Consider the following 14,181-nt stretch of genomic DNA (forward strand, 5'->3'; position numbering starts at 1 on the left):
TTCCTAGTTTCTCTAATCAAGAGATCACTAGAGAATTTTAGCTATCTATGCTACCTAACTATAGATATAGTACCGTACTATTATTGTACTTTGTAATTCCACTATATTTTTTGTTATTACATTTGCTAGGTATAGTATTAGTATAATAGCATTTTCAAGATGAAATATGATTTTAGTTATGTCATTTATGGCTTTATTGTAGTTTGTTATCGCGGCTCACTCTTTGCATTGATTTGGTAATGGAATAAAGACGGCAGCATCACATCATGTCCAGAACTTCTGTCCAAATACACTGCAGCTGGAAAAATGGAGGGATGTTTATTGTTTACCCTTAACCATGACAGCAGCCTATCGCACCGTATGATGACTCCATGGGTCTCCATGACAATGGATTAGCAGTTACGTGTCCTCATGACAGCGTGTGCTTTTGTATGTCTGTTGGTGTGTATGTGCGTGTCGCTCTCTTCAACCCTCGGATGAGATTTTTTAAAAAAAATTATTCTGCTGCCATAGCGAGAGCCGTTCCTGAAGTCGCCATGGGTTCAATTGACCCTACGTATAAATGATCACAAATTTCAAGGTAACACTAAGTTTAATACTCAAAAAATTAAATGAAATGATGAAAATGTGACCGCCTGTGTCCAGACTTGAGGGACAGCGAGTACAATGCTACAACTGATAAGAGGAACCTAAAAGCACTCGCACTTTGTCTATTTGTGTGGGCGTCTATAATCCATCCAATTGGTTTAGCTGCTGCTTGCGCAACCGATCACAAGTTGCCCTCACAAGATGGGGAAGAATCACAATGTAACAGCAGTCTTGTTTGTGTTCTTTTTCCTCATGCCGACACGCTTGCTGCACCATTTTGCGCAAACTCCACCCCCCCCTGCAAAAGTTTTTAGTCGTCACAAGTCCAGTTCTTCATAAGTCTTCAGTTGTTCTTTCTGCAGAACAGAAATAAATGGATCTGTTTAATTAAAGTCATGTTTGATCGTTATAAATAAAATTAACAAAAATTGAGAAACCTGCTTTAAAATATACCAAATTTGAAAAAACTACAACATGATAAAATACAAAATACAAAACTATTATAACCGTGGTTCCAGTGCAGACATTCCCTGGCTTTACACAAATGCCTGCTATAGGAGTTCAGTGTTGATGATTAGTTTTGAGAACCTTGGCAAGTACACGTGGAAGCGGTGTTATGGCAAAACTTGTCAATTGGCAAGCCATGGGCCAGGGCTTCCAAAAATTACAAAACCTAATCAATCAAATGATAAATTGAATCATACCTGAACCCAAATCAATTTATATATAAAAAAAAAAAAAAAAAGTATTGTGAATTTTGGGACGCCCTGTTCTGGTGGACGAGCCAGGACGCATCTGTACGGAACATTGTTGTAAGACATTAAAACGCAGTAAGAATTCATGTCCACGAATTGGATTGTCTTCATTAGCTTCTGAACATTATGCACATCATTTTCTGTCAATTAGCATTCTCCACAGTGGCTGAATTAATGCATTTAAAATGTATTAAATTCCATGAAATCGCCACAATTTAACATGATTAGTTCAAATACCAAAACGGTTTTACACATGTAATATAAACGGGGGGAATAAATACTTTTCCAGGGTCAAACCGTGGCTGCTATCAAATCTCTTCCATGGGCAAACTATGACTGCTATAAAAACTCGATTCCCAAAAAATTGGTGTTATGGCAGAGCTAGGATGAAGAATGGACAGTGAGGGAATTGAACATGTCATTGCCCTTTTTCTTCTTTTTTTTTTTTTTTTTGGTCCTACTTGTGTCCCAAATAACAAAGAAAAAGCAGAAGACCCTTGTAATGTCCTTTTTAGATGATCACTAAAACAGAAAAATACTTCAAATATCCCCCCCGCTTTTCTGAACCCATCTGGTGACACGTTGAAGGGCTGGTCGATGTCATGTGTCTCAAAGTATTTCATGATGACCGCTGATATAATAACGGATAAGCACAGTTACACTTTGTACTTTTGTGCAACTCAATTTTCTCATTGGCATTGCATTAATAGAGAAAACAGCAAACATAATTCCCCAAGAATGTTAAGGCTCTATGAATAGTGCCTTTATCAAACCCAATACTAATCATAATAATAGCGCTTTTGTCCAGTACAAAAGTCGGCCTGTAGTCTGCAGTTGTTTTTCTTCCACTGCTTGGGTACGACATTAACAAGTCAGGTAAACTAGATGAGGGGGGGGGGGGGGGTTGGAACAAAGAGTTGTCGTAAAGATCTCATTTCCTGTAACGTCGCTATAGTAAATATTGCCCAGAGGCATCTGTCTGAATAGAAGTGTGCGGGAAAGCAGAAATAATGAAAGCACATAAACAATGCTGCCTGTAATCCAATTTATTTGACAAATCAACTGCGTGGGTAATAAATGCGGCTGCTATATTTTTGATGAAATGATTCAGAAATGGTGGTTTTTCATCTGCTTGTAAATTTCCACGGCTGCAGGAGGCAGGAAGGATGCATCATTTATGGAGAGTAACCAGGATTAACCACACGTTGGAATTTTTTCAACTTGAAGTCATTTTCTCCAGACACGCGGATCGGAAAACAGCTGCCGCCGCTCCCTTGCTGTGACGTGGAGTTGAAAAACAAAAGTTAATCAAATGATTGAATTTGAAAAATCCCTTTTTTTTTTTTTCAATGCAATGATCATAAAAATCTGGTTCATTTGTTGATTTGAGACTTAATCTGGATCAGAACTGTGAGCTCCTCAATGTTATGTTTGTCCATGTTTAAATTCAAGAGAGTTCCTGTTTGTACCGGAAACCTTTTTTCCATACCATAATTTTCTTCCAGGGTATAACGTGGCCTGTTGGTATTGGGTATGATTTTCTTTTAAAGTATGAAAGCTTCTGGATTAAAATCCGGCACAATCCCTGCAGTTGTGAAATTGGATTGCAGATATAATTTCTTTTACATAACAAATTCCTATTTACTTATTATTATTTATGTTTAGATAATTTTAACACAAACCTACCAAATACACCTTATATGATACATATTAATTTGTCTAATAAAGTCCTATATTTGAAATACATAATCCTCAGGTTTGTGTGTTTTCATTACTTTTTGTTTTTGGGATGTCTGCATTCAGTTTCCTCCCAAAAACATAAATTTTTTTGTTTGTTTTTTTATTTAAAAAATGGGCATAAGCGTTTTTTTTCACATGGCAGCAATATGCTATTTATTGTGTATATGTATCCTGATTATTATGCAATTCAAACAATATACTTATAAATAATATAAATAAATAAATACTCTCATTATTAATTTAGAGTAAGCATACTTTATTAATATTAAATACATAAACCTGAGGATTATGCATTTTAAATAAATAGGCCTCATTGGAATAATGAATATGTATCATATAACATTTATTTGGTAGGTTTGTGTTAAAAGTATCTTCTTCTTCTTTTTTTTTTAAACAAAAGGAAATGGGAATTTGTCAAGTAAAAAATTACATAAATCTTAAATTAGGCTTATATATTTCTGTGAGTGTAGATCTTGAAAAGCCCCCAATACTGTAATAGGGAAGCACCACAGCACTTTGTGCTGATAGACACACTTGTCATCACTAATGTTGTGTTTGTCTGTGCTTATTTTGGTGAGCTGCGCAACTAAACGGCGAGCCGTAATCGCTGAAAGCCCACTTAAATAGAATCCTGACATTCCACCTCGTGGCAGCCTGTTTTCATTTACTTCTCCATTACGTAAAGAGCCGACGTGCGGTCACACTTGTCAAGATCAAGCGTCGTGTTTCCTCTGCCAAGTTGTGGGCTCCGGTCAAAACAATTCCTCAAAAGCGCATGAGTCTAATAAAGGCAAGACGCAGATGCTCAGAAGCACAAAAGCAGTGCACATGCCTCCCGACATAAGAGACGTAATATTACCAAGTCCAAATAATGGCAAAAATAATACAATTATGTCAGAGTACCACTTAGGCTTGGAGTGGCACTGAACATTTTTGCTTTTATCAATTAGTGGGAAGGGAAAATGCACAAAGTACTTAAACTGAATTAGCTTTTATGAGTTGTTGTTATCGTTGGCTAGTTTAGCTAACTTTGTTAGTCAGTTCATAATGCTAGCAAAGCTATGGGAACACGTTTTGTTAGCAGAAGAGTTGAGCTAATGCTAAACAAGTTCAGGCTCCCAATTTGAGTTTCAAGCAAGGATTAGGATTTAAAAACAAGAGGTGGGGCTTTAAAATGACGATTAGCACACACTTAATCATCCGGATCATATGGATAGCATTTTGTTATTGTGCCCTCAATGTTGTGTATGTTTATTATGTATGGGCTCCAGGTGTGGTTTTGCCTGAGCCTTCAGGACAGGTCATAATCTGCATGCCATCCGCTCGAAAGGCGCCTTTCACCTTAACAAGCGTACACTTCTTTTCCTCAATCCACTGCAGTAAACAGGCTGTGTGCATTGCAAAAGTGCTAAAATAATAATAATAATAAAACAACATTTAAAAAAATTATTTGACTCCTTTACTTAACTGAAAGTAGGGAAAAAATCAATTTGCTTGTATATTAAATGATTGTCCACATTGAAATGAATTGAAATGCCCAAAAAACACCACAAAGTTCTGTCATGTTTCTTTTCTTTAGCAAAGGAAAATAGCATTGTATTGTATGAAACCAAATTAATTACTGTATTTGCGTGTTGGCTGTGTGATGTCATTTTCAGTCGCCACTGTCATGACAAGGCAAAATGGCCGCCCCAGGTCGCGCTTTACAATTGCAATATTAATCAGAATTCCGTGTTTAGACTTATTAGGGTGCATAGAACATTTGTAAAGAAAATGTTTGGCTTGACTGCCCATTTTAACTTGAATTTTTGATCCCAAGACAAAGCAAAAAAAAAAATCAACCAAAATGACAGTCAAGTCAAGATGGCTGCCTTTATTTTTCAGATGGCGAATTTTTGAATGTCAGAAGATGTTCACCACAAATCATTACTGAAGCTGAAAACAAAAAATTCTCTGAAATAACGCCACGGATGGCCAATATCTCTCTTCTCCGAATTTGATGAGTCATCGTGATTAATGCTCCCTGGTTTATGTGCTGAAGGTCTAAATCAGGGGTGCTCAAGTTCGGTCCTCGAGAGCCCCTATCCAGCCTGTTTTCCATGTTTCCCTCCTGCAGCATAGCTGAATCTAATGCTCAGCTAATCGGCAAGCTTTGCAGAAGCCTGATAACGATCCTGATCGTGAATCAGGTGTGTTAGTGGAGAGAAACACGGAAAACAGGCTGGATAGGGGCTCTCGAGGACCGAACTTGAGCACCCCTGGTCTAAATCAATCAAGATCGCAAACACGCTTGACTCTAACTCTCGCTATGTCTGTAAACCAAATGAAGAAGAACAAAAGAAAATCCGCAAAAATACAATTTAATCCAGCGCAATATGTGGGGAAGGAGGATAAGTCGAGTGGATGATGTAAATAGTTGTACAAGGAAGATCGCGCTTTCACTCCCTAGTAGCCGCTTTTAAAGCGACAGACTGGGACGGAAACTTCTACCATCAGGATTGTAAACCATTTTCTCAGAGTAATTTATTAAAACATAATGGCTAGCTTGCTAGCTAACTGCTAGCTAACGTTTCAATGTTTATTTGTAATCAACTTAGCGGTTGAAATGTACATTATGGCCGGCGTTTCAAGCGCTCTACCTCACGTAGCATCTTCTTTTCATCATATTTAAACTAGGGAAGTAGAGAAGAAGGCTAAACTCATCCTTTAGCCTGCTTTCGCAAACACTCTGCGTTGGTCAAATGACATGGAAGGGTTTGTTTACTCGTAGTGCAATCGGAGCTACCGTATTGCCGCCCAGAATTATGTGATGGTTCATTTAGATCTTTTTACAAGATGTCATCATCTGTGGCGGTTGGAAAAAAAAAAAAAAAAAAAGAGTAGCAAACTTATTTTTGACAAAGAATAGAGTCGAAATTACAGATTAGTTTCAAATGAAGGCGGCAAAAATAAAAAGTCGTGAGAAAAATAGAAAATCAAGTAAGCCTTAAGTGCAAACTGACAACATCCAAGTATTATTTGTTATATCCTCCGCTGGTGTCTATACATGTGTTTGGATGCACATATGAGTACTGTACATTTGTGGGCGTTCCCGCACGCTCCGGCCTGATGATTCATAGCAGCGGAGGCACAGGGTCAGGGGGCCCTGCACGGCTGTTGTCATGGAAGCAAGAGCTGCAAAGAGCAGATCTGCTTTCAGTATCATCGTTGAGATTGTCGGGACGTCCACTTGGCCGTCCGCTTGCTTGTGTTTCGCACAGTGCCTCTTTCCAAGTATATGCCTGCATGCGTCTCTATAAAAGAAGAACTTTGTTTTTGTGGTGTCTTTATGTATGAACGAATGTATAGTATTCTTATTTGTATCCTTGACAATTGACTTGGACAACCTGTCCTGGGAAATGTTTGAAAAAAAGATTTCAAGATAGGGATTAGGGTTTCAAGATAGCGTGGGGATTTCAAATTAGGGTCAAATGATGGTTTTTGTGACTAACAAAAAGGGTCTAACAAGAGTCTGGGTTTCAAAGAAAAAGATTTGAGATGAAGTCGGAGTTTCTGGACTGGCTATGGGCGGCACGGTGGGAGTCACGGTTAAGGGTTTCAAGTTAGGTTTGGTGTCTCAAGTTAGATTTTCGAACAAGGATGAACATTTTTCCGATAAAAGTTTCTGATTAAAATTCTTCTTGACAGGTTAGGGTTATAAATGAGAGTTTCAGAACAGGATCCGGGTTCCAAAACTAAGTTAGGATTTCAAACAAGGATTAGCATTTCAAATGACCGTTTCGCTAAGTAAAGTTTCAAACCTGGGTTAAGGTTTCAAGACCGGTTGGCTTTTGAGGAAGTTTAGGATGTTACCAGTAAATTAGGTTTTTATAATTACTTTTTCGCTTTCGGGCTAAGGTCTCAAAGTTGGGTTTGAAGAAATGGGTTAGGGTTTCAAATAAAAATGTCAAGCCTGGATTAGGGATTCAAGTCTTGGTTAGGGTTTCAGATAAGTGTTTTTCAGCCATAGTTTTAGTCGGTCAACATCCAATAGTTGACGTTCTTGTTTAACATCCAACTATCACTAAAAAACAACTTGTAAGATTTACTTTAAAAAATTCTCGCACTCACCAGAATTAAGTAACATTTACGCGATGCAACTAAAGATTACAAGTAGGAAAATATTAAGTAACTCTGACTAAATGTAATTATAAAGTTTCTTATGGTAACGTAATAAGATCTTGTTATTGTAATTAGGTCATAGCCATTGCCTATTTAGTCAATCTTAATAACATGAAATGATTACCAATATGAAACAAATAGTAAATGCATTGACTTACTTAATTATACTGAGCTCTTAACCCAATACATCTTAGTACTGTTACTAAATTTGTTGAAATGAATACGAACAACAATACACACTCACATTCTCACCTAGGGACAATTTAGACACTTCAATTAACCTACCATGCATGTTTTTCGGAATGTTCGAGGAAACCGACCAAGGCACGGGGAGAACATGCAAACTCCACCCTGGAAGGCCGGAGCCCGGGCTCGATCTCACATATTCTGCACTGGGAGGTGGACGTGACAACCAGCCAGTCTCTAATAAACCAATGACGGATCATTTTAAAGAAAGCCCTTTTGTTTAGTTCTGGAAAAAAAAAAAAAGCAAAACGGTCACTCTGCAAAAGACTCAAATGACCAAATAAAATACAATTTACCCCAAATTTAGGATTCATTTATAATAAATTAACCCAAGTGCAGAAAAAAATGACAACTCCCAAGTTTCAGTCTTTGTTAAAAACAAATCTAAATGAAAGATAAAATTTAAGCGCATGAACTGAGTAAATCGAAGTCGATGTGAAAAAAAAAATCATTCAAAGCTGTGGCCAAGTGCAAGTAGGCCAAAGCGGTTCCAACTTCATTTAAGTTGGTCAGATAGTCGAGACAGTTTCCTGTTCTGCGTTAATATACTTTGATAACTTCTGCCTGCTCATGATGGCCCATAAATTATATTGGCAGGAGTTCATACACACAAGAATCGCAGCAAAAAAAAAAGACGCGAGATGTCTACCATTTTTCGCCTCATTTCCTTCATAAACGATCTCTTTTGTCTGATATTTTTTCATGTTTCATTTCCTTCTGTAGTTTTGGTTATTACTTTGAATCTCAGATTTTGACTTTTTTTATTATTTATTTATTTTTCTTCCAGTACCTTGTTTTTTTTCTTGTTTTTTTCGAGCACTTCTGCTTTGCCTCGCTGCTTCCCTACCTCAACCTCTCACTAATCCTCATTGATGCCCTATTATGCGCTGCTATTACTGAACATGACCAATCCCCGTTTCTTTCTGTAGTCCATTGTTTCATAAACTCGGCGAAAGGAATGAAGACACTGTTGTGACAGCATGCGTGAGAGACACGAGGACAGGCTTAATTAACAATGAAGGGGGGAAAACAGCAGATGGGATGTATAATCTATAACGCAAGGTAATCACCTCTCGGGCTTTGCAATCATCTGACCACAAGTTTGTCAATTGGATGATGTTATTGGCCGTGGGAAAAAATGGCAGGAAAAGCCATCATATGAGTAAGACTAGCCTGCTGAGATAAATGCGAGTCACACGATGCGGCATGTCTCCATCCACTCTTATTTAATATTCCTCTAAGGCGCTTTTATTTATTTATTTATTTTTATCTCGCAAGCATAATCTCAGCTGTAATCTCCTTTGAGTCCCAGAGTAGATTAATGTTCATTCCTCTATCCTTGCATCAGGGGGCCTTGTCACCGCGCCGGCGAGGGAACGAGACTGTTTTGATAAGCAGGACAGATAGCCACGTGGGAGGGGGGCGGTAAATGTCAACTTTAATTGGACGCTCGGTCATTTAAATATGGCAAAAATAAACAGCACGGCATCGTGTGGACGGCCATACTTTCATTTATCTCTGGTAGCAACAGCTGCCGAGGGAGGACGCGAGGTTACCAGTGAGCTGAAGGGCATGTTGGTTGCTTTAGTGCGGAGGATGTGTCACATTTACAATCACCTTGCCTGTATGTGTCCTCTGGATGGGAGAGGAGGGAGGGAGGGGGGGGGGGGGGGGTGGGGGGGGAGACGACGAGAGGCAAAATCAGGTGACGGGGCCTAATAGCAGGAGAGAGCAGATGAGGAACATGGGACACAAAAGACAGCTATACCTTGACAACCCTGGCCAATGTATACGTGTCTCGTGACGTAGCAACAGATCGCTTTTAATATATATATATATATATATATATATTAATATATATATATATATATATATATATATATTAATATATATATTAAAAGCGATTATGTTGTTTCATAAATATAAATATATATATATATATATATATATATATATATATATATATTAATATATATTAATATATATATATATATATATATATTAATATATATTAATATATATATATATATATATATATTAATATATATATATATATATATATTAATATATATATATATATATATATATATATATTAATATATATATTAAAAGCGATTATGTTGTTTCATAAATATAAATATATATATATATATATATATATATATATATATATATTAATATTATCACAAAGGTAGCACAGGGAGGGCGGTCACATGATGGCAGTTTGTGCGTGACAATAAACCGTCAAAGTCCGATCTTTTTCCGAGACATTATGCGGCCAGCAAGTAAATTGAATTTGATCAGTGGCCCCAACAATGATCTCGAGGATGTCAGGAAAAGGGGAACTTCAGGGGACCATTTTTGTTGTCCAATTTTTTTGCGATGTACCCTACAGGGTTTATAATTAAACCCGTAGGTACAAATAAGTCATGTTTATGGTTAGAATAGGTACATAAATGGTTCAAACTGGCAAAGAAATTATATCTGGGCCTTTTTGTTTTCATGTTAAGGGTACAAACAAGTGCTACGCTCTAAAAAGAGAATTGTTGAACCAATTTAAGATTAAACAGAGAACTGTTGATCAACTTAAAATTGCTTCAAGTGGCAACACTCGATTGAATTGAATTAATCCAATGTGAAAATATTGAGTTTAATGAACTCCACCATTATTTATTTGCATAAAATTTAATGAATTGATGGAGTTTAATTTTTAAATTTGAAACTTGAAAAAAACCAACTCATAATTATTTAAACTTAATATATTCACTTTGAATTAACTAAATTCAATCATGTGTTACCACTTGAAGCAATTATCTTAAATTCCCAGGATGCAATACAGCATGTGATTGTGATACTGAACTTGTTTCCATCATAAGTTTTTTTTTTTTTTTCGGTTAACTGTATTTTGTTGAACGTGTTCCTAAATTAACTTGAATAACTCAAAAGCCACAAAATCAGCATCTTCTCTACATTCTTCTGTACTGGAGATAAACAGATGGAAGTGCTACCAAGTGATGTCTGCCATCTTGTGGTGAACAGTGCTATTACAACATAAAACTGATCAGGCGAGGTAGGGCAAGCGTTGTATATATTGTTGCCCATCCCTGACCTAGACGGCACCCTTTGTAGGGTTTAAAAGAGGACCCTAGTAGTTGTAGATTGTTTAAGGGGACAGTAATTGCACCCTTGAGGGTATAATATAAATAAAGTGGTATGGTATATATTTTTGTGTGCTATTGTTGCTTTCTATGACCATCGCCTGATAAACCTGGTGGAAGAGCGCATTGCTTTTCGATTTGCCGACACCACCCTGCTGCACGAACCTCACCGCCGGTGATCCATTGCAGGATTATTATTCAGGAGAATGACATTCAAAAACAATGTTTACAATCGTGGTGTGTGTTTGTGTGCGCGTGTACACGACTGCGATGACAACCAACAGGAGGAAACTCCCAGCGGCTGTAACACACTGACCTATTGACGTGAACCCTTTAGGCAGGTGAAGCTCAGGGACAAACCAGATTACAGGATATGGAAAGGTCCGAATAAAAAAGAGAGAGAGCGGGGAGTTTAGCGGGCATCTGAAAGAGGAGAAGGGGAAAGAGCTTTCAGCAGGATGAGGGAGAGAAGAGAGGATTATGGGTGCTTGGGTCCCGAAATAATCCGCTCGCTGTAGCAGGATTTACATGGACCGGTTTTCGCCCGCTCGAATGTGCAGTGAGCAACGCGGGAGAACACCGTGTATGATCGAAAATGTGTGTGAAAAGTGGAGGCCTTGAACATAGCGCAGAGGCTCTTTTTCTGCCTGACTTGCCTTGTTTTCCATGCTCTGATTTGGGCATATTCGCCCGAGGTGGGAAAAGTACTCACATTTTGTACTTAAGTAGATAGATAGACAGATCATTTTGTAATAATAATAAAAATGGTTCAAATCACTTGTATCTCAAATCATGTTACCGTAATGGAATGAACGGACATACCATTAATCTGTTCCAGCCTCCGCTCTGTTATGAGTTTTTTAAAAGGGAAAATAACACTCTACAATATTGTACTTTATAACATAGTGACGTAATTAAACAGAATTTGAATAATAAAAATTTTTTGCATCATGATTAATTCATTGTGGCCCTTTTTGATGTGCCCGGCTTGGCCACTGGGAGGCAGCATAATGCAGTAATTCAGATGCAAATAAAGAAGAGTTTCACACCTACTTTAAGCGACTCTGTAATATTACGCGACAGAAACCCAAACTCGCTAACTTGAGGATTTAACCCAGCGCGTTGGGTCAAGAAATGTGTCCCACTAGGGGTACAAACTACCAGTACTGATAAATTCAAGGTACCAAGAAATGCTTTGCCAGGTTATCAAGATAGCTGTGGTTAAAAATAATAATTTAATTACCAACATTTTGTAAGAAGAACCAAATTCCCCCTGTCAGAGGTCGCCACAGAAGGTCGCTGTTTGATGGAATCCCACCCATTTTCTGTCGTAGGACAATCCGTCCTGACCCCGGTGCCTGTGTCCTAAGTTAGTAGTTTTACACACTGAGCCATCAAGCGACTGCCGACTTTTTCTAAGAATGTTTTATTAAACGTATTTTAAGATCAGTAATCGGTACACAAAACTGTCCAAAATGGCACCCAAGTTATTCCTTTCATCCATCCATCCATCCATTTTCTGTACCGCTTGTCCACACAAGGGTCGCGGGGTTGCTGGAGCCTATCCCAGCTGGCTTCGGGCAGTAGGCGGGGTACACCCTGAACTGGTTGCCAGCCAATCGCAGGGCACACAGAGACAAACAACCATACTCACAATCACACCTATGGACAATTTGGAGTGTCCAATTCACCTGCCATGCATGTTTTTGGAATGTGGGAGGTACCCGGAGAAAACCCACGCATTCCTTTCATTGCCAACCCAATGTGCTGAAATCAACCCAATCTGCTCAAAATACAGAGCGGACCAGCATGTTACTTAGGAAAACAACCTGTTGTTTATCATCAAATATTTGTTTCTTAAAAGATTATAACACTGTGACTAGCAATGCTATTTGTGAGCCTGTCTATGGTGTTTTACATTGCGTGTTAGCATCAAGCTAGCAATAGCAAAGTTGTTGCTTGTAGCCTCTTTTTAAAAGAACTGTTTATAATCTGCCAAACTGCTGCTTGTTATGAAATGAAGCTCTCGTACCTCAAATTTTGCTCGTAAAAGTGAAAGCAGACAATCGTCCAAACGCGGCTCGTATCCTGACAAACTTAAAATAACAAGATTTCTTTGCTTATCTTTTAAATATTAAAACACCCCTGCCTCTCGCCACTGGTTTAAAAGTCCTTAATCTTCCCGATTTGCCTCGTCCCCATGCTCTAATTTGGGCATCGCCACGGTTACGTAAGACTCAGGGTCACGCGGTGAGTGACATGACAGGCAGCGAATACCGGATGGATGCATGGCTGCTTTTGTCGACGCGCCGAGGGACACAATATAATCCCGGCGACGTGGCAGATGAGGATCAGGGAAGGAAACATGAGCCGCCGAAACGGGAGGAAGTGGAAGTTTACACGGCTGGATGGAGAATAGAAAACAAGCAACAAACAATCAAGACGGCACATTTCCCATCATTGTGCCTGTAAAACAAGAAAGGGGACCGTCCCGTGTTTATTTGCCAATGTCTTATCGGCTTTACGGAAAGTAAACACGAGCCGACGTGCTTTGGAGAGGAACAACAAGTGGAAGTTGTGTACCGGGAAAGGGAATGCTGTTCAATTGAGGTATAAAGTGGAACGGTTGCAGCGAGTCTCCCCAGAGCGCATGAGCGTCCCGAGTGGGAGGGGTGTGCGCGAAAGCTCTGTGTTGCTCCACTAACCTATTTACCATAATCTCTCTCCTCATTTCATAACTGTGCCCACGTTACATGGTACGCTCGTCATCGCACCCTTGTCGCCCAATCAATTATTCAGTCGCCGTTATTAATCGCTCGGCTTTCCTTCGCCTACGGGCTTTGCTCATATCGACATCTGGGCAGTGCAGTTTATCACAATAAATGATATTTTTTTTTTTTCAGGTCTCGAAATAGCGTTATTGTGTAACAAACATGCGCACGCGTTGTCAGTGTAACCGCTGAAACTAAACAACCTGTTGACTCACGTAATTCCCTCAAACGAGATTAGAGTTTGTTAATCCGGTGATATAATCGACTTCCTTCGGAGTTGCATGCAGCCGAAAAGAAAAAAAAGAGGATGCAATTGTCGCTCTTGCGTTAACGTAGTGCCTTGAGATACGAGTGACTCAATTTACAAGTTTTCTAAGATACAAGCCATCCTTTGGATGATTTTTTTGTTTTTTTTTTTTTTGCTTTGCCGTGCAAGCAAACATTTGAGATACTACATGCTGGCTGTGAACTTGACTTACCTCGTGAACAACAACCATTTAAAAAGACACTTAAAACTGTTTGAAATGTACTGTCCAAACATAAAACTGAAAATGACATGTTTTAAAACAACAACATACCTTTTCCTTTAAATCTACTATCTTAATGCTAACACATTGGGGAAATGCCATATCCTAGCTAACAAATAACATCAATGTATTGCAGCGCTTTAAGCAACCATAATTTTCTGTTTGCAAAATATATTTAAAAAAAATATATTTTTTATTTTAAACCTATTTACACGATGTTAGTATTTCCATCATA

The sequence above is a fragment of the Leptonotus elevatus genome, chromosome 11, assembly GCF_054856555.1.
Source record: "Leptonotus elevatus isolate MCC_2025b chromosome 11, RoL_Lele_1.0, whole genome shotgun sequence".
NCBI lineage: Eukaryota > Metazoa > Chordata > Actinopteri > Syngnathiformes > Syngnathidae > Leptonotus > Leptonotus elevatus.